This window comes from Papio anubis, chromosome 11 (assembly GCF_008728515.1).
Source record: "Papio anubis isolate 15944 chromosome 11, Panubis1.0, whole genome shotgun sequence".
Classification (NCBI taxonomy): Eukaryota; Metazoa; Chordata; class Mammalia; order Primates; family Cercopithecidae; genus Papio; species Papio anubis.
Genome location: NC_044986.1, coordinates 97,573,297 through 97,593,095, shown reverse-complemented (window position 1 = coordinate 97,593,095; position 19,799 = coordinate 97,573,297). Strand labels below are relative to the sequence as shown.

Genomic DNA, 19,799 nt, shown 5'->3' with positions numbered 1-19,799 from the left:
TTCAAACTCCTGACCTCATGATCCACCTGCCTCAGCCTCCCAAAGTGCTGGGGATACAGACATGAGCCATCACGCCTGGCTCAATTAATTTTTTTGAGACAGCGTTTCACTCTGTCAGACAGACTGGAGTGCAGTGGCACGATCTTGGCTCACTGCAACCTCCACCTCCCAGGTACAAGCAATTCTTGTACCTCAGCCTCCGAGTAGCTGAGACTACAGGGGCACACCACCACGCCTGCCTAATTTTTGTAATTTTAGTAGAGACTGGGTTTCACCATGTTGGCCAGGCTGGTCTCGAACTCCTGACTTCAAATGATCCGCCTGCCTTGGCTTCCCAAAGTGCTGGAATTACAGGCGTGAACCACCATGTCTGGCCTATTATTTAATCTTTAAAAGAAAGAAATCTTGTCACTTGTGACAACCTTGAACCTGGAGGACATTTTGTGAAGTGAAATCAGACAGGCACAGAGAGACAAATGCTGATGTCACTTATATGTGGAATCTTAAAAAGTCAAACTCATGGAAACAGAGAGTAGGGGGTTGTTACCAGAGGTCGGACCAATGGGAAGGTAGGGGAAATGAGGAGTTGTTGGTTAAGGGGCACACACTTTCAGTTATAAGATGAATAAGTGCTGGAGATCCAAGGTACAGCATGGTGACTATAGGTTTAACAATAATGTATTCTACGTTTGAAATTTGCTAAGAGGTTAGCTCTTAAGTTATCTCGCCCCCTCCCCCCACACACACACCACACACCATACAAAGGTAGCTGTGAAGCAATGGATACGCTAATTAGCTTAATTGTGATAATCATTTCACAGTGTATACGTATACATATATCAAAACATTATGTTGTGTATCTTAACTATATACCTATTTTTTGTTGTTCTTTTAGAGACCTGGGTCCCATTCTGTCACCCAGGCTGGAGTGCAGTGGTGCCATCATAGCTTACTGCAGCCTTGAGACCCTGGGCTCCCCAGGCTCCTGAATGGCTAAGGTGTGCATCACCACAGCCAGCCAATTTTTGTATTTTATGTAGAGATGAGGTCTCACTATATTGCCCAGGCTGGTCTCAAACTCTTGACCTCCAGTGATCCTCCCACCTTGGCTCCCCAAAATGTTGGGATTACAGACGTGAGCCACTGCACGTGTCCTTATTTGTTAATTATACTTCAATGAACCTGTGGAGGGTAAGAGCATAAGCCTTCTGAGGAGATTTGGCACTTGGCTGTGATGCAGGCCTTCTGACTTTTTTTTTCTTTCTTTTTAAAATAATTAAAATAGAGATGGGGGTCTTACAAATCCAGGCTGGTCTCAAACTCCTGGTCTCAAGTGATCCTCCCACCTCAGCCTCCCAAAGTGCTGGGATTACAGGTGTGAGCCATGGTGCCCAGCCATGACTTTGTGACTCGGCTCATCTTTGCCTCACACTGGCTGATGTCAGCTGCTGCGATAGGTGAGGTTTTAAGGGGGGAGGAGCGGGATTGGCAGGGGGCAGTTTTGCCATCAGAGTGGAGGTGAGGGGGCTGTTGTGGTGGCAGTCAGCGGCTGCCTGAGGATCTGGGAGAGACCCAGCAGGCAGTGAGGACAGTGGGTGGCAAAGGGCCTCAGAGTCCCAGCTCTGTGACATAATTTTCCTATGGGACCACAAAAGTGGCTTCCACAGGGCAGAGTGGTTATCAGCTGTGTCTCCCTCTTAGAGGTCCTCGGACACAATGAAGCAGGGGTGAGACCGGCCCCTTTCTCCCACGCCTTAGATGGGGCTCTAGGGACTGCTTCAGGGAGATGTCAGAGGGCAGCCCGGACTGGGAAAGGAGGAAGAAAGCAGAGTGACAGTGGAAAGGGGAAAAGTACAAGAGGAATTGTTTGTGCACTTGGATCTGGACTTTCAGAACTGGTCAGGACCTCACAGATCCTCCAGTTCAGTTCTCCCAGCTCTCAAACACTGGCATCATTTATAATTCCCTGGAAAATCACCAGCAGGTAAATGAAGGAGAAAAGAAAAGAACAAAATCCACCGGGAACCAGAGACTTCCACGCTCCGAAGACGGTCAATCTCCACCAGGAAGTAAGTTCAGTATAGAATCAAGTTACAGTACTTCTTTCTTTAGCACTTAAAATGGATTTTATCTGATTAATGTCCAACAGAGACAAGGGCAACTCATGGAGGAGCTGTTTCCTCACCCCGTATGGCAGCTAGTTCCTCATTTGTCCTTCAGAGGGATCTAGAATCGTTCATTCACTTAATATTTATTGAGCACCTACTCTGCGCCGAGCACTATTCTAGATGTTCAAACAGAGTGGTGAACATATCAGGTGAGGGAGGATCCTAGCCAGCCAGAGTTTACAGCGTCCTGCGTGAGGGGGCTCAGGACAAGCCACCCCAAACTGTGACTGTAGGAGATTAGCATATGCCATCCCCAAATATACCTCTTTGGCTTAAAGGATTATGTTGATTTGATTATTCTGAGAAACTGCAGACACAGGAGAAGCCCTGAAATGTTAGCCTTCTGGAAGATAAATTTACATCTACAAAGGAAATCTCCATTTGTAAGTGTGTCTTCCTCTGCACTAGAAAGAGAAGGATGACAGAATCAGAGAAGTCTCTTGGCAGAGAAAGCACGGACTTCAGTCTGCAGACTGGAGAGAACATACCTTTGTTTTATGATTTTTCTGGCCATCTCATCTTAACTGGGTCCTTCCCTACACTTTCTTTCTTTGTAGTTTAAATTACCTCTTTGAGATCTATTCTAGAGATTACTCATGTCTCTGATTTATCTCCCATGGATACAAGAGGTATATATGCTATTAAACTACTGTTTGTTTTTCTCTTGTTAATCTGTCTTTTGTTACAGAGAAGCCCAGCTAAGGACTCAGGAAGGGTGGAGGAGAAAATTATTTTTCCTACCCTGCATGGATGAGATGGATGGCAAACAAATGCTTAACTGGCAATGCTAAGTGGCGTGGAGAACATGAAGTTGAGAGCAGCTCGGGAAGGCTGGTGTGTGCGAGTGGGGTCACTATTTTCAGTAGAGTGATGGGGAAGGGGCTGGCTAGCAGGGGAATCCTGAGCAGAGACCTGGAAGATCTGGAGGAGCCCATGTATGCACAGGTGGAATAGAGGTGGCACTCAGAGGGAACGGCAAGTACGAAAGCCCTAATTGGGGTTTCCTGAATGTATTGGACTAGCAAGGAGGCTGGTGTGGCTGGAGAGAAGTTGTAACACTGATAAGTTCATTGCCCCATGCACACAGCATGTCGCCAGGTTGCAGCAGAGAAAGGGGTTCAATTCTAGGGTCACTGAACGAGGAGATGGGAGGAAATCTCAAGTCTATCTCCCCAAGGAGTTTGGAAGTTAGGGTTTTCAAAGGTTTTGGAGTGGGTTGAAGTGTGGAGATTGTTGATTGGTAGAAGAGTGAAGGGTGAAGTCACAAGACAGGGAGATGAAGAGGCGGTGTTCTCAGGCTCACCCTGTTCTTCTGTGGGTATCTTCAAGCTGGCTGCTAGAATTCGGGTCCGAAAAACATCTTAAGCAATCCTTAACCAAAAGCATTATGATTCTAATGTTAGAGATCCTGTCTGTAGGAACAATGAGGATGCAAATGGGAAGGATCTAGTGCCAGCTGACTTTCAGCAACAAGGAAATGGGCCTGAGTGCAGCCTGATGAATCCTTGATTGTAATTATATTTTTGTCCAGAACCACGGCATGTAATTCTTGTCAACCCTCTGGGATTGGTTTCAAAGTGACAACTTTGAAAAGAGAAAATGGGAGAACGTTGGCCAATGAGGCCACAGAGAGCCTCACCTCACAGGGCCTTGCGTAGTAAAGGGTTAATCTTACCCAAAGAGAGGTCTGGCCTTGGCTTTCTGCTCCTGGGAAGTGATCTCTGTGGCCTTGCAATGTCCTGCCTGGTGAAAGTGTTTTGTTTTGTTTTTTTTTTACCTTGGGGCCTGGGGGTACACTGGATTGTGAAACAATATGATGGGGACCTTACGTCATATCATATCAGCTTGATTTCTGGAGGAAAACAAAACATCAGCCATGAAGACAGTCGACCATACCTATGTAGTGAGCCCCAAGAAAAGCTCTGGCCACCAAGGCTCAGATGACCTTTCCTGGTTGGCCATACTCTGTGTGCACCATTATGCATCACTGCTGGGAGAAGTCAGTGCTATCTGTTGCTCTACTGGGAAAGGACCCCTGGGAGCTCCATCTCTTGCACTTGGCCCCATGCGTGTCTTCTCTTGGTGAATTTAATCTGTATCCTTTCCCTGTAAGAAACCATAACCATGGGTATAATAGCTGTCAGTGAGCTCTGTGAATATTTTCAATGAGTTATCAAAAATTGAGGGTAGTCTTGGGGACCCCAGAACTTGCAATTGGTGTCAGAAGTGAGAGTTGTCTTGGGACCACCTCCTAACTTTACAGGCTTGTAGAATGTCTAATGGACTTTGGCTCTTACTTTATATGAGTTGAGGGCCATTGTTTTTCAGGCTTTGAGCAGAGGAGTGACATAAGCTGACTATAGATGTATATTTTTTATTATTATACTTCAAGTTCTGGGATACATGTGCAGAACACACAGCTTTGTTACATAGGTATACATGTGCCATAGTGGTTCCCTGCACCCATCAACCCATCATCTACTTAGGTATTTCTCTGAATGCTATCCCTCCCCTTGCCCCCCAACCCCTCGACAGGCCCCAGTGTGTGATGTTCCCCTCCCTGTGTTCATGTGTTCTCATTGTCAACTCACACTTATGAGTGAGAACATGCAGTGTTTGGTTTTCTGTTCCTGTGTTAGTTTGCTGAGAATGATAGTTTCCAACTTCATCCATGTCTCTGCAAAGGACATTAAATTATTCTTTTTTATGGCCGCATAGTATTCCATTGTGTATATATGCCACATTTTCTTTATTCAGTCTATCATTGATGGGCATTTGGGTTGGTTCCAAGTCTTTGCTATTGTGAATGAATAGTGCTGCAATAAACATACGTGTGCATGTGTCTTTTTTTTTTTTTTTTTTGAGATGGAGTCTCCCTCTGTCACCAGGCTGGAGTGCAGTGGCAAGATCTCGGCTCACTGCAACCTACAACTCACTACGGTTCAAGCGCTTCTCCTGCCTCAGCCTCCTGAGTAGCTGGGATTACAGGCATGTGCCACCATGCTCAGCTAATTTTTGTATTTTTAGTAGAGACAGGGTTTCACCATGTTGGCCAGGATGGTCTCGATCTCCTGACCTTGTGATCCATCTGCCTCAGCCTCCCAAAGTGCTGAGATTACAGGCACGAACCACCATGCCTGGTGCTGGCATATGTGTCTTTATAGAATGATTTATAATCCTTTGGGTATATACCCAGTAATGGGATTGCTGGGTCAAATGGTATTTCTGGTTCTAGATGCTTGAGGAATCGCCACACTGTCTGTCACGATGGTTGAACTAATTTATACTCCCACCAACAGTGTAAAAGCATTCCTATTTCTCCACATCCTCTCCAGGATCTGTTGTTTCCTGACTTTTTAGTGATCACCATTCTAACTGGCATGAGATGGTATCTCATTGTGGTTTTGATTTGCAATTCTTTAATGACCAGTGATGATGAGCTTTTTTTCATGTTTGCTGGCTGCATAAATGTCTTCTTTTGAGAAGTGCCTGTTCATATCCTTCACCTACTTTTTGGTGGGGTTGTTTGTTTTTCTGTTGTAAATTTGTTTAAGTTCCTTGTAGATTCTGGATATTAGACCTTGTCAGATGGATAGATTGCAAAAATTTTCTCCCATTCTGTATGGTAGCTTGATGGGAATAGCATTGAATCTATAAATTACTTTGGGGAGTATGGCCATTTTCACAATATTTATTCTTCCTATCTATGAGCATGGAATGTTCTTCCATTTGTTTGTGTCCTCTCTTATTTCCTTGAGCAGTGGTTTGTAGTTCTCCTTGAAGAGGTCCTTCACATCTCTTGTAAGTTGTATTCCTAGGTACTTTATTCTCTTTGTAGCAACTGTGAATGGGAGTTCACTCATGATCTGGCTCTCTATTATTGGCGTATAGAAGTGCTTGTGATTTTTGCACATTTATTTTGTATTCTGAGACTGCCAAAGTTGCTTATCAGCTTAAGGAGTTTTTGGGCTGAGAAGATGGGGTTTTCTAAATATACAATCATGTCATCTGAAAACAGAGACAATTTAACTTCCTCTCTTCCTATTTGAATACCCTTTAATTCTTTCTCTTCTCTGATTGCCCTGGCCAGAACTTCCAATACTATGTTGAATAGGAGTGGTGAGAGAGGGCATCCTTGTCTTGTGCTGGTTTTCAAAGGGAATGCTTCCAGCTTTTGCCCATTCATTATGATATTGGCTGTGGGTTTGTCATAAATAGCTCTTATTATTTTGAGATATGTTCCATCAATGCCTAGTTTATTGAGTGTTTTTAACATGAAGGGGTGTTGAATTTTATCGAAGGCCTTTTTTGCATCTATTGAGATAATCATGTGGTTTTTGTCATTGGTTCTGTGTATGTGATGGATTATGTTTATTGTTTTGTGTATGTTGAACCAGCCTTGCGTCCCATGGATGAAGCTGACTTGATCATGGTGGATAAGCTTTTTAACGTGCTGCTGGATTTGGTTTGCCAGTATTTTATTGAGGATTTTCACATCAATGTTCATCAGGGATATTGGCCTGAAATTTTCTTTTTTTGTTGTGTGTCTGCCAGGCTTTGGTATGAGGATGATGCTGGCCTCATAAAATGAGTTCGGGAGGAGCCCCTCTTTTCCTATTGTTTGGAATAGTTTCAGAAGGAATGGTACCAGCTGCTCTTTGTACCTCTGGTAGAATTCAGCTATGAATCTGTCTGGTCCCGGGCTTTTTTTTTTTTTTTTTTGGTTGGTAGCCTATTAATTACTGCCTCAATTTCAGAACTTGTTTTTGATCCATTCGAGGATTCAACTCCTTCCTGGTTTAGTATTGGTAGGGTGTATGTGTCCAGGAATTTATCCATTTCTTCTAGATTTTCTAGTTTATTTGCATAGAGGTGTGTATAGTATTCTCTGATGGTAGTTTATATTTTGGTGGGATCAGTGGTGATATCCCCTTTATCATTTTTTATTTTGTTTATTTGATTCTTCTCTCTTTTCTTCTTTATTAGTCTGGCTAGCAGTCTATCTATTTTGTTAATCTTTTCAAAAAAACCAGTTCCTGGATTCATTGATTTTTTGAAGGGTTTTTCGTGTCTCCATCTCCTTCAGTTCTGCTCTGATGTTAGTTATTTCTTGTCTTCTGCTAGCTTTTGAGTTTGTTTGCTCTTGCGTCTCTAGTTCTTTTATTTGTGATGTTAGGGTGTCAATTTTAGATCTTTTCTGCTTTCTCATGTGGGCATTTAGTGCTATAAATTTCCCTCTAAACACTGCCTTATCTGTGTCCCAGAGATTCTGGTACATTGTCCTCTTTGTTCTCATTGGTTTCAAAGAACTTATTTATTTCTGCCTTAATTTTGTTATTTACCCAATTCAGGAGCAGGTTGTTCAGTTTCCATGTAGTTGTGTGGTTTTGAGTGAGTTTCTTAATCCTGAGTTCTAATTTGATTGCACTGTGGTCTAAGAGTCTGTTTGTTATGATTTCTGTTCTTTTACATTTGCTGAGGAGTGTTTTATTTCCAATTATGTGGTCAATTTTAGAAAAAGTGCTATGTGGTGCTGAGAAGAATGTATATTCTGTGGAATTGAGGTGGAGAGTTCTATAGATGTCTGTTAGGTCCGCTTGGTCCAGAGCTGAGTTCAAGTCCTGGATATCCTTGTTAATTTTCTGTCTCATTGATCTGTAATATTGACAGTGGGGTGTTAAAGTCCCCCACTATTATTGTGTGGGAGTCTAAATCTCTTTGTAGGTCTCTAAGGACTTGCTTTACGAATCTGGGTGTTCCTGTATTGGGTGCATATATATTTAGGATAGTTAGCTCTTCTTGTTGCATTGATCACCTTACCATTATGTAATGCCCTTCTTTGTCTCTTTTGATCTTTGTTGGTTTAATGTCTGTTTTATCAGATACTAGAATTGCAACCCCTGCTCTTTTTTTTTTTGGCTTCCATTTGCTTGGTAAATCTTCCTCCATCCCTTTATTTTGAGCCTATGTGTGTCTTTGCATGTGAGATGGGTCTCATGAATACAGCACACTGATAGGTCTTGACTGTTTATCTAATTTGCCAGTCTCTGTCTTTTAATTGGGGCATTTAACCCATTTACTTTTTTTTTTTTTTTTTTTGAGACAGAGTTTTGCTCTTGTTGCCCAGGCTGGAGTGCAATGGCCTGGTCTTGGCTCACTGCAACCTCCGCCTCCCAGGTTCATGCCATTCTCCTGCCTCAGCCTCCCGAGTAGCTGGGATTACAGGCACCCGCCACCACACCTGGCTAATTTTTGTATTTTTAGTAGAGATGACGTTTCACCATGTTGGTCATGCTAGTCTTGAACTCCTGATCTCAGGCAATCTGCCTGCCTCAGCCTCCCAAAGTGCTGGGATTACAGGCATGAGCCCAGCTGCCCATTTATATTTAAGGTTAATATTGTTATGTGTGAATTTGATCCTGTCATCATGATGCTAGCTGGTTATTTTGCACATTAGTTGATGCAGTTTCTTCATAGTGTCGTTGGTCTTTATATTTTGGTGTGGTTTTGCGGTGACTGGTACTGGTTTTTCCTTCCCATATTTAGTGCTTCCTTCAGGAGCTCTTGTAAGGCAGGCCTGGTGGTGACCAAACCCCTCAGCATTTGCTTGTCTGTAAAGGATTTTATTTCTTCTTTGCTTATGAAGATTAGTTTGGCAGGATATGAAATTCTGGGTTGAAAATTCTTTTCTTTAGGAATGTTGAATATTGGCCCCCGCTCTCTTCTGCAGAGAGATCCACTGTTAGTCTGATGGGCTTCCCTTTGTGGGTAACCTGACCTTTCTCTCTGGCTGCCCTTATCATTTTTTTCTTTGTTTCAACCTTGGTAAATCTGATGATTATGTGTCTTGGGGTTGCTCCTCTGAAGGAGTATCTTTGTGGTGTTCTCTGTATTTCCTGAATTTGAATGTTGGCCTGTCTTGCTAGTTTGGGGAATTTCTCCTGGATAATATCCTGAAGTGTGTTTTCAAACTTGGTTCCATTCTCTCCATCATTTTCATGTACACAATCAATTGTAAATTTGGTCTTTTCACATAGTTCCATATTTCTTGGAGGCTTTGTTCATTCCTTTTCATTCTTTTTCTCTAATCTTGTCTTCACACTTTATTTCATTAAGTTGATTTTCAATCTCAGATATCCTTTCTTCCGCTTGATTGATTTGACTATTGATACTTGTATGTGCTTCACGAAGTTCTCATGCCATGTTTCCTCAGCTCCATCAGGTCATTTATGTTCTCAATTAGGTAATTTATCTTCTTCTCTAAAGTAGTTATTGTAATTAGCAGTTCCTGTAACTTTTTATCAAGGTTCTTAGCCTCCTTGCATTGCATTAGAACATGCTCCTTTAGCTCAGAGGAGTTTGTTATTACTCACCTTCTGAAGCCTACTTCTGTCAATTCGTCAAACTCATTCTCCCTCCAGTTTTGTTCCCTTGGTGGCAAGGAGTTGTGATCCTTTGGAGGAGAAGAGGCATTCTGGTTTTTTGGATTTTCAGCATTTTTGTGCTGGTTTTTCCTTATCTTCGTGGATTTATCTACCTTTGATCTTTGATGATGACCTTTGGATGATGTTTTTGCGTGGGCGTCTTTTGTTGATGTTGATGTTATTTCTTTCTGTTTCTAGGCCCCTCTTCTGCAGGTCTGCTGGAGTTTGCTGGAGGTCCACTGCAGACACTGTTTGCCTGGGTATTACCAGAGGAGGCTCAGTTGGAAACGAAGAAATCACCCACCTTCTGCGTTGGTCTAACTGGGAGCTGCAGACCGGAGCTGGTCTTATTTGGCCATCTTGCCCAGTGAATTTGTTTTGTTTTTTTAAAGACAGGGTTTTGCTCTGTAGCCCAGGCTGGAGTGCAGTGGTGTGATTATAGCTTACTGCAGCCTCAAACTCCTGGGCTCAAGCAATCCACCAGCCCCAGCCTCCCAAATAACTGAGACTACAGGTGCATGCCACCATAACTGGCTAATTTTTTATTTTTATTTTATTTTTGTAGAGATGGGTTCTTGCTTTGTTGCCCAGGCTGGTCTCAAACTCCTGGGCTCAAGCAATTCTCCTGCCCTGGTCTTCCAAAGTGCTGGGACTACTGGCATGAGTCACTGTACCTGGCCTGCCTTTTATTTTAATAAGATTGTACAAGCTGCTGTGTTGAGAATGGGCTAAAACAGAGGTGAGGGTAGAGGCAAAGAGAATATTTAGAAAGTGATTCAAATACAGTTCAGGGGAAGGATGATGTTGGTTTGGACCAGGGTGGTGAGAACTGTCATATTTAGGTCTCTTTGAAGGTATAGCTCATAGGACTTGCTAATGGAAAAGGCATGATGTATGAGAGAAAGAGAAATTGGGGAGGATTCCAGCTTTGGAGCCTAAACAATTGGAAGAGAGGAGGCAGCCTTTACATGATGGGAGACAGGCAAGTAGTGAGTGGTGAAGAATTAGTAGATATCATTAGATTTTAAAAATTTTGATTTTAAAAAATTTTAGGTTTTTTTTTTTTTTTTTTTTTTTGTAGAGATGGGTCTTGCTATGTTGTTCAGGGTGGTCTTAAACTCCTAGCTTCAAGCAATCCTCCTGCCTCGGCCCCTCAAAGCACTGGCATTGCAGGCAGGAGCCACTGCGCCTGGCCTTGATTAGATGTTTTTATAAAATTCCCACTTAAGGCAATTGTTAAATGGCTACAAAGCTGAGTTTAGTCCAAAAGCACCGCCTTTGCCTCTAGGAAAGTAGTAGGAAAAAAAGATACATATTCATGCATACATACATAAATATATATGTGTGCATATGTGTGTCTGGAAAATGTTTCCTATGGCTTAAAAGTCAGAGCTATGATTTCATCTTATTAGCAACTATTTATCCCCACAAGTGATGAGAGATGAATATGGAATCCTAGAACAGTGATTGGAAGAGGGACCAGGCCAGCTTTTCTGATGCCTGTCTGGCCTTAGCTGTGGCTGGGTCCCCTGCACACTTCCCAACACTTAGCGAGTGAGTACCTTCTTGTGTGATGCACAACTCTAGATGTGCAGACTGGGTTGATGATCTGAGGCTGTGAGTAGAAAACAGCAAAAGAAATAAAGTCCTAGTTCAGTTGTGGGTGGAGACAAAATATCCACAGAAAAGGAAAAAGCAACTTCCTCAATTGCCAAATGATGTGTAGGTAATATTCTACGATGATGATAAAAACCATTACGTATTTTTTGAAAATATCTAAGTTCCAAATGACATCCTGTTTTTGTTTGTTTGTTTGTTTGTTTTTTTGTTTTGAGATAGGGTCTCACTCTGTCATCCAGGCTGGAGCACAGTGGTGTGATCATGGTTCACTGCATCCTCGACCTCCTGGGCTCAAGCAACCCTCAGGCTTTACTTAACCTCTTGAGTAGTGGGACTATAGGCATATGCCACCATGCCCAGTTAATTTTTAATTTTTTTGCAGAGACGGGTTTTTTCCATGTTTCCTAGGCTGGGACATCCTTTTAAAATAGCAGTCTTATTACAGCAAAGTAACAGTTGTACAGTTTTTCTCTTTTTCTTTGTAAAGGGGAATTTTTTTGAGATGAGATCTTGTTATGTTGCTCAGGCTGGCCTTGAACTCTGGGGCTCAAGAAATCCTCCTGCCTCAGCCTCCTGAGTAGCTGAGACTACAGGAGCACAGAACCGCATCTGGCTTATAAAGGAGATTTGACAGTGCCAGTTGTATACCATGTTCATCAACATCTTGCTGTTGAAGGGAGGTGGAGTAATGGTGTGATGGGAGGCAACCTAAGTAGGTACAGTTAATGAATTGAAGTCCTGGGAGCAGAATGAGCACCTTACACATGGAGTGACAGCAACAGGGAAGCTTGGATCTGGGGGAGGGGATATAGTTGGTGAAGGGCAGGGAAGGAGGGAGAAGATGGACAGCCTTGAATGTAACCCCAAGGGGAATTTCCAATAAACGTTAATAAAATAGAAATGGAAAGGGAACAGCTGAGGAGTTGAAATGATGGCAGAAGAAGTTGTAGTTTGTTGTTCAGGCAGATGATGTGATGGAATTGGAATTTGAGAGGGCTTAGTAGAGTTTATATTTCTATCATATAAAACGTTCAAAGGTTGGGAAATCAATGTAGTATTTACTCATCATCACACTGAGACTGCTGATAGACTAGTGTCTTAGCCTGGATTCTCTGGAAAGCTGATATATGGCCACATAGTTAAGGCTTAAGGTCATATTTCACATGCTTTATTTTAGCATATGACCTAGGAGCAGGAGTGAAGGATGGGAGTGAAAGCAAAGAAGGAAAGAGAGTCGATTACAGAGCTGTTTTGTTGAGCTGGGCACAGCTCCTGTGTCCAATCTTGTGGGGCTGCCGGAGATGTGTCTTGAAGTCATAAACCCAGGGAAAGAACAGAGGGGATGCCTTTATCCACTGGATCCATTTTTCCCATGATCAAAGGTTTGTCCTGTAGAGTATTAATGATTAGAATATTAATACTCTATGGGGATTATTGGAAAGATGATAATTTAATAGTTATCATCATCTGGGAACACCAAGCTGGTTCCCATGTGTCAACTACCCTACCACGGCTGGCAGTGGGGGCCCTGGTCTGGGTGCTGTTAGGTTGCACCTGCTGGTCAGCTGCTACACAGTACTAGTCCCAACAGCAATGGATGCAAAGAGAAACAGGTGAGGCTGAGCAGGTGTGGAGTGGTGCCCAAGGGGCATCTTGACCTAGCCAAGGTATCTGATACAAGTAATAACTTCAGGAAACCTCTTTCCTTGGAAATATTACTGATATTACTGATGGAATATTATCCCCCTCAATATTATTATATATCATTTTATAAATTTATAAATTTTCTAAATATTTTATTATATTATTAGTATATCTATATTATTATAATAAATATTATTCCCATTTACAATAATGTTAGAAATTTCTACATTTCCAATAATGTTAGAAATACTATTGATGGGAATTTAGCCTGTGGGTTTCCCTCAAGTCTGTTGGTAATATTTGTAGTCTACTGGAAAGTAATTCCTGTAATGGAGCGCTATTGTCTGCCATGGGCCATACACTGAAATAGACTTTGTCCAGCAGGATGAAGGACTTTACGGTTTGTGTTCTGTCACAGGGCTGGAGTGCAGCTGAGGTTTGGCTTTAGCCAAGGAAATCACCTTGAAACCTGGCAGAGAATTACAGTGAACCAGAAGACTAAGTGAAGCATGAACTGGCATAATGTGGGAATCATGGCAGATTCCTATACCCCTCTTTTAGGTTCTTTGGTTGGGGGGCCTGGTTCTAAATAAGAAGTCCCTCTGTTGAACCACATGAGAAAAATGGACCCAGAGAAACAAGAGTTCAACAACGAGAAGGAGTTTTGCTCTTTCCCCCAGGCTGGAGAGCAGTGGCGCAATCTCAGCTCACTGTTACCTCTGCCTCCGGTTTCAAGCGATTCTCCTGGCTCAGCCTCCTGAGTAGCTGGGATTACAGGTGCCCACCACCACGCCCAGCTAATTTTTGTATTTTTAGTAGAGTTGGGGTTTCACCATATTGGCCAGGCTGGTCTCAAACTCCTGACCTTGTGATCCACCCACCTCGGCCCCCCAAAGTGCTGGGATTACAGGCGTGAGCCACTGTGCCCGGCCCATCCTCAGTATTTTTTATTCATTCTTGCCTCCATTGCATTGACACAGATCAAACTAGGTTAAAATAAATACCTAAGGGTGGAAAGGAAGATAGCAGACAAGGGCAGAAATGAGTGAGTGCCTTATGATTCATATTTGCAAACCATCTGATTCTGCCACCGCCTTCTTCCCTTCTGCCTGAACCTCAGCATTCTTGAGACAATAAATAGAAGAAAATGACTTGTTCATAGGCAACTTGGAAGTTCTGCCCCGGAGGCTGCGGAAAACGTTCCTGTGTCCCTGAGTTGGTTCTGTCCTTAAATTTTGCAGCAGGAGAATTACTGAGTTGTTCTTGGGATGATTTTTGGGCTATGTATGTCTCTACACTTAGGAGGCTGACATCTTACAAATGCATATGGTTTTGTTCAGATGAATACGTAGTTGACAAATACTTGGCTAGAAGTTATAATGACAAATTTAATAGCTCTACTATAGCCTGAACTGTCATCTTTATTTGGGTTAAGCTTGCTAAATGTCCACTGGAATTTTGTACCATAATAACCTGCAACTTGGTTCCAAAATCAGCCATGTTTTTGACAGATTTAAGTAAATTCAGCTGTCTAGAGAGGCTAATGTGCTATGGAGTGATTAAGGAGTGGTCTTTCATTATGATTATTTAACCCCAAGTCTGATAACAGTGTCCTGCTTTTTCATTTCTGTAGCTGCTTTGCTGGCTGGAAAACATGAATGACCCAGAATAGTTCCTATCTTTGGAAGATCCTTCTTTTGCTTGTAAAAGAAAGTCATGCATTTGGAAGAATACCATGAAATGATGTGAATGGTAGAGACTCATAAACTTTCTCTTCCAAAAATATTCTACAGATTCATGCTCAGGAAAGCCACCAAATGCTCTACAATGCGATGAAGTGGCTCCCGGAGAGTTCTGTTTCCTACTTTAATAAGTGATCGTTTTCTAAATGTATGGTATTTACGCATATGAAATTGGCTTAACTAGGACATCTCATTTCCAGCCTTTGTAGTTAAACGAGAATTGGCAGTAATTCAGGTTAACTCAAAATGTATCATTTAGGCCGGGCGCGGTGGCTCACGCCTGTAATCCCAGCACTTTGGGAGGCCAAGTCGGGCGGATCACGAGGTCAGGAGATCGAGACCATCCTGGCAAACACTGTGAAACCCTGTCTCTACTAAAAATACAAAAAAAATTAGCCGGGCGTGGTGGTGGGCACCTGTAGTCCCAGCTACTCGGGAGGCTGAGGCAGGAGAATGGCGTGAACCCGGGGGGTGGAGCTTGCAGTGAGCCGAGATGGTGCCACTGCACTCCAGCCTGGGCAACAGAGCGAGACTCTATCTCAAAAAACAAACAAACAAAAAAAGTATCATTTAATTGTCTTTGTCCCATATGACTAGTAAGTAGGTCACTAGCCACTTTTTTTTTTTTTTGAGAGAGTCTTGGCTCACTGCAACCTCCAACTCCTAGGTTCAAGCGATTCTCCTGCCTCAGCCTCACTAATAGCTGGGATTACAGGCATGCGCCACCATGCCAGGCTAATTTTTTTTATTTTTAGAAGAGACAGGGTTTCACCATATTTGCCAAGCTGGTATCGAACCCCTGACCTCAGTGATCCACCCATTTCGGCCTCCAAAAGTGCTAGAATTACAGGCATGAGCCACTGCGCCCAGTCACTAGCCACTTGTAACCCTACTCTCTCTTGAAAGTTTTGAGTTGTATGCACACTCAGTCCTCTGCTTTCCAAGTTTATCAGTTTTGACCTAATCCTTTTTCTATGTATTTAACTTTTGTTGTAGTTCCTTTGGATCATATAGTAAGATTGCCAAGTGAAAAACTCCTGATGTGTGTTCAAGTCATAGATTCCATTTCTAAATCTCCAAATTCATATGTTTCATTTCTTGTCACCTTCTCCTTCCTCCTTCTGTCTCTACTTCTATTATTCTGTTCCTGCTTATCTCATTGGTCCTGTCTTAAGTTATCCCTTGGATTAAAAATAATAATAATAATACTTTTTATTATAGAAAATCTCAAATATGTACCAAAGTCTTTAATAATGTAATGTGCCCTCATGTATTTATCACTTAACTTCTACAATTATTAATTCATGGCCAATCTGATTTCTGCAATATTTCAGTCCTTAAGCAGTACTGGGTATAACGGAAAATACTGATACATTGAACTGAAAATCAAGAACTCCCGTTTATCAAAGTGTATTAGAAAGGGCACAAAAAGCAGATGATTCATTCTGGAAAATATAAAGGGCTGCTATTTATCACTAAGAAAAAAAACCAAACAACCCAGAAGAAGAAAAATGGTAAGAGACTTGAACAGGCACTTTATAAAAGAGTATATCCAAGTGGTTAACACACTTATGAAAAGGTGCTCTTCTATTACTTATCCAAGAATTGCTAATAGCCACATCCACTAGAATGGCTGACATTAAAGAGCCTGGCAATGCCAAATTCTGACAAGGCTATGAAGGAACTCAAATTCTCATTCATCATTTGTTGTAGTATAAATTGGCATAATCGGTTGGTTGCTGTGGGTCACGTCTGTAATCCTAGCACTTTGGGAAGCTGAGGTGGGAGGATCACTTGAGCTCAGGAGTTTGAATCCATCCTGGACAACATGGCAAAACCCTGTCTCTATGAAAATACAAAAAATTACCTGGGAATGGTGGTGTGTGCCTGGAGTCCCAGCTACTTGGGAGGCTGAGGTGGGAGGATCACTTGTGCTTGGAAGGTCAAGGCTGCAGTGAGTTGAGATTGCACCACTGTGTTCCAGCCTGAGTGATGAAGTGAGAGCCTGTCTCAAAGCAAAACAAAACAAACCCATAAATTCAATTCTGGCTATATACAATAACGAGTACATTTTCCAATGCTTAGGTTTTTTTTTTAAAAGCAAGGCAACAGCAGCCGGGCACTGTGGCTCACGCCTGTAATCCCAGCACTTTGGGAGGCCTAGGCAGTTGGATCACCTGAGGTCAGGAGTTTGAGACCAGTCTGGCCAACACAGCAAAACCCCGTCTCTACTAAAAACACAAAAATTAGTTGGGCATGGTAGCGGGCCCCTGTAATCCCAGCTACTCAGGAGGCTGAGGCAGGAGAATCACTTGAACTTGGGAGGTAGAGGTTGCAGTGAGCTGAGATCGTGCCATTGCACTCCAGCCTGGATAACAAGAGCAAAACTCTGTCTCAAAATAAATTAATAAATAAAAATTAAAACATTAAAAAAAAGCAAGACAACAAAGCATATATACAAATTACTTCATGGAGAATGGCAGAACAGGATACTCAAATAATCAGTCTCTCTAATGAAACAACCATTAAGCTGGGAACAACTGACAGACGCTACTTTTTTGGAACTGTGGAATCTAACGAGAAATGTATAGAAACCAGAGGAACGCTTAATGAAGAAGGCAGCTGAATATATATAAATATATATGTATACACACACACACATATATATTCTTTGTTTTCAATGTGATTTAGAGGTAAATGCATAAAATAAATCTATGTCAAGGAACTCACAATGAAAAGGAGGGCAGATCTGTATAGAAGCAGAGTTTTTATTTGCTATTGAAGCTAAGTTGGTAACCTTTCAAAGTAGATTTTTATAAATGTAGGATATCAAGAGCAGTAGTCACTAAGACTGTAACTAAAAATATATATAGAAAAGAAAATGAAGGCTGGGTGCAGGGGCTCACGCCTGTAATCCTAGCACTTTCAGAGGCTGAGGTGGGCAGATCACTTGAGATCAGGAGTTCAAGACCTGCCTGGCCAACGTGGCAAAAACCCATCTCTACTAAAAATATAAAAATTAGCCAGTCGTGGTGGCATGCACCTGTCGTCCCAGCTACTCAGAAGGCTGAGGCAGGAGAATCGTTTGAATCTGGGAGATGGAGGTTGCAGTGAGCCGAGATCATGCCTCTGCACTCCAGCCTGGGTGATAGATTGAGACTTTGTCTAGGAAAAAAAAAAAAAAAAAGAAAGAAAGAAAAAGAAAATGAGGAGGAATAAAATGGTACACTAGAAAAAAATCAAACTCTTAAGCTCACCTGAGCCTGTTGAGAACTGAGTGTGGTATAATACTGACCCAAATGATGTCACACTATGTGGTGACCAATGCCTAGGAGAGACTGATGAATTGGTTACATTCTGTAACCAATGTAAAAGTTCTTTTGAAGTAATATTAGCCACGAAGTCCTGCTAATTAAAATTGTTTTGTGTGTGTGGAGGCGGGGTCTTCCTATGTTGCCCAGGCTGGTCTCAAACTCCCGGACTCAAGTGATCTTCCTGCGTTGGCCTCTCAAAGCATTGAGATTGCAGATGTAAGCCACTGAGCCTGCCTCCAAGTTTATTTTTAAAAAGAAAAAAACAAAACTAAAACAGAAACAGTATAGAACAAACAAGCTTCAGATCTTCTGAAAACCTGGGTGACCTGACTCCTAATTTATTCCTTATTTCTTTATGACTCAAGTTCCAAGGTGATTTTTTGCAAGCCCTAAAGAAAACACAATACTCACAATGACCCTTTGTTTTTGGTTCATGTCACCTTCTTTCTTGTCCATCTTATGAATTTTTCTCCTGTTTGGTTAATGTATGCTACATTTTTTTTTTTTTTGCAAAGATGACTAATTAAATCATTCAAACAATGTTTATTTATCATTTGCTTTTGCCGTAGGTGTTTAGATAAGAACCAGAGATTCCAAAGATATTAAGGTTCTTATTCTCAAGAATTGTATAATTATAATTTTTTTTTTTTTTTTTTTTTTTTGAGACAGAGTCATGCTCTGTCGCCAGGCTGGAGTGCAGCGGTGCCATCTTGGCTCACTGCAACCTCTGCCTCCCGGGTTCAAGCGATTCTCTTGCCTCAGTCCCCCGAGTAGCTGGAACTACAGGCGTGTGCCACCACACCCAGTTAATTTTTGTATTTTTAGTAGAGACGGGGTTTCACCATGTTGGCCAGATGGTCTTGATCTCTTGACCTCGTGATCTGCCTGCCTCGGCCTCCCAAAGTGCTGGGATTACAGGCATGAGCCACCGCACCTAGCCAAGTATAGCTATAATTTTGGCATCAATGCTTATTTTGAGTGAGGAGGAAAAACATCTGAAGGCATTACTTGTCCTAAAGTACCTGCCTTATAATTTCCCTTCTGTTTTTCCATCTTGAGAGTTATGCCTTTGATTTAGACAATAAAAGCAAGCGCATTGTCTCTAGAAGTTTACTTTTGAATGCAGCCAGTGGATCAGGAGAGGAGAAAAAGGGCAAAAGTAGAAATTAGAATAGAAATTGAATTGTCTCTTGCTTTCATCTATTAGAGCATCTGAGAAGGCCTATTACTTTTTCTTGAGAAAATGAGGCAAGCTGTGGTCCTTTTTAAGCAGGTGAAGAGTAGAAGAAAATATGGCAGGCAGTATAGCTGCAAGAGCTGCCTGTGAATGACAGATGTGATTTAAGAATCTGATTTATGAACTTAGTCCAAGAGTGTCCCACTTAAAGTAGCTCTGAGCGAATGAAGCTCAGGAACCACTGAAAAGTTGGAAGTTTAGCAAAGGAGAAGGCAGAAAAGGGAGAGGAGGAATAAGAACAAAAAAAGCAGGAAAAAAAGAAAGGGAGAAAAATTGGCTAGGCACAGTGGGTGACACCTGTAATCTCAGTACTTTGGGAGGCCAAGGCAGGCGGATCAATTGAGGTCAGGAGTTCATGACCAGCCTGGGCAATATGGTGAAAGCCTGTCTCTACTGCAAATACAAAAATTAGCCGGACATGGTGGTGGGCGCCTGTAATCCCAGCTACCTGGGAGGCTGAGGCAAGGGAATCGCTTGAACCTGGGAGGCAGAGGTTGCAGTGAGCTGAGATCGTGCCACTGCACTCCAGTCTCAGTGCCAGAGCCAGACTCCATCTCAAAAAAGAAAGAAAGGAAGAAAAATAGAGTATAAGCTTCGATCTCTCTGTTTTACCACAGGCCCTTCTTATTTGAAGGAATATTGAGTTGAAC

General features: G+C 42.2%; 1 long non-coding RNA gene across 2 annotated transcripts in view; it reads left to right on the top strand.

Moving 5' to 3' along the window:
• Positions 1-428: 428 nt before the first annotated feature.
• Positions 429-19,799, top strand: part of LOC108587543 — a 59,334-nt gene continuing 39,963 nt past the window's right edge. Inside the window, exons 1-3 of one of the 2 annotated variants that reach the window (XR_001906242.3) lie at positions 429-2,069; positions 2,857-3,002; positions 14,490-14,931. This is a non-coding gene — a long non-coding RNA (uncharacterized LOC108587543). Of the gene's footprint in view, positions 2,070-2,856; positions 3,003-14,489; positions 14,932-19,799 lie in introns of those variants that run through there. The other variant, XR_004177063.1, reaches the window with a different exon arrangement.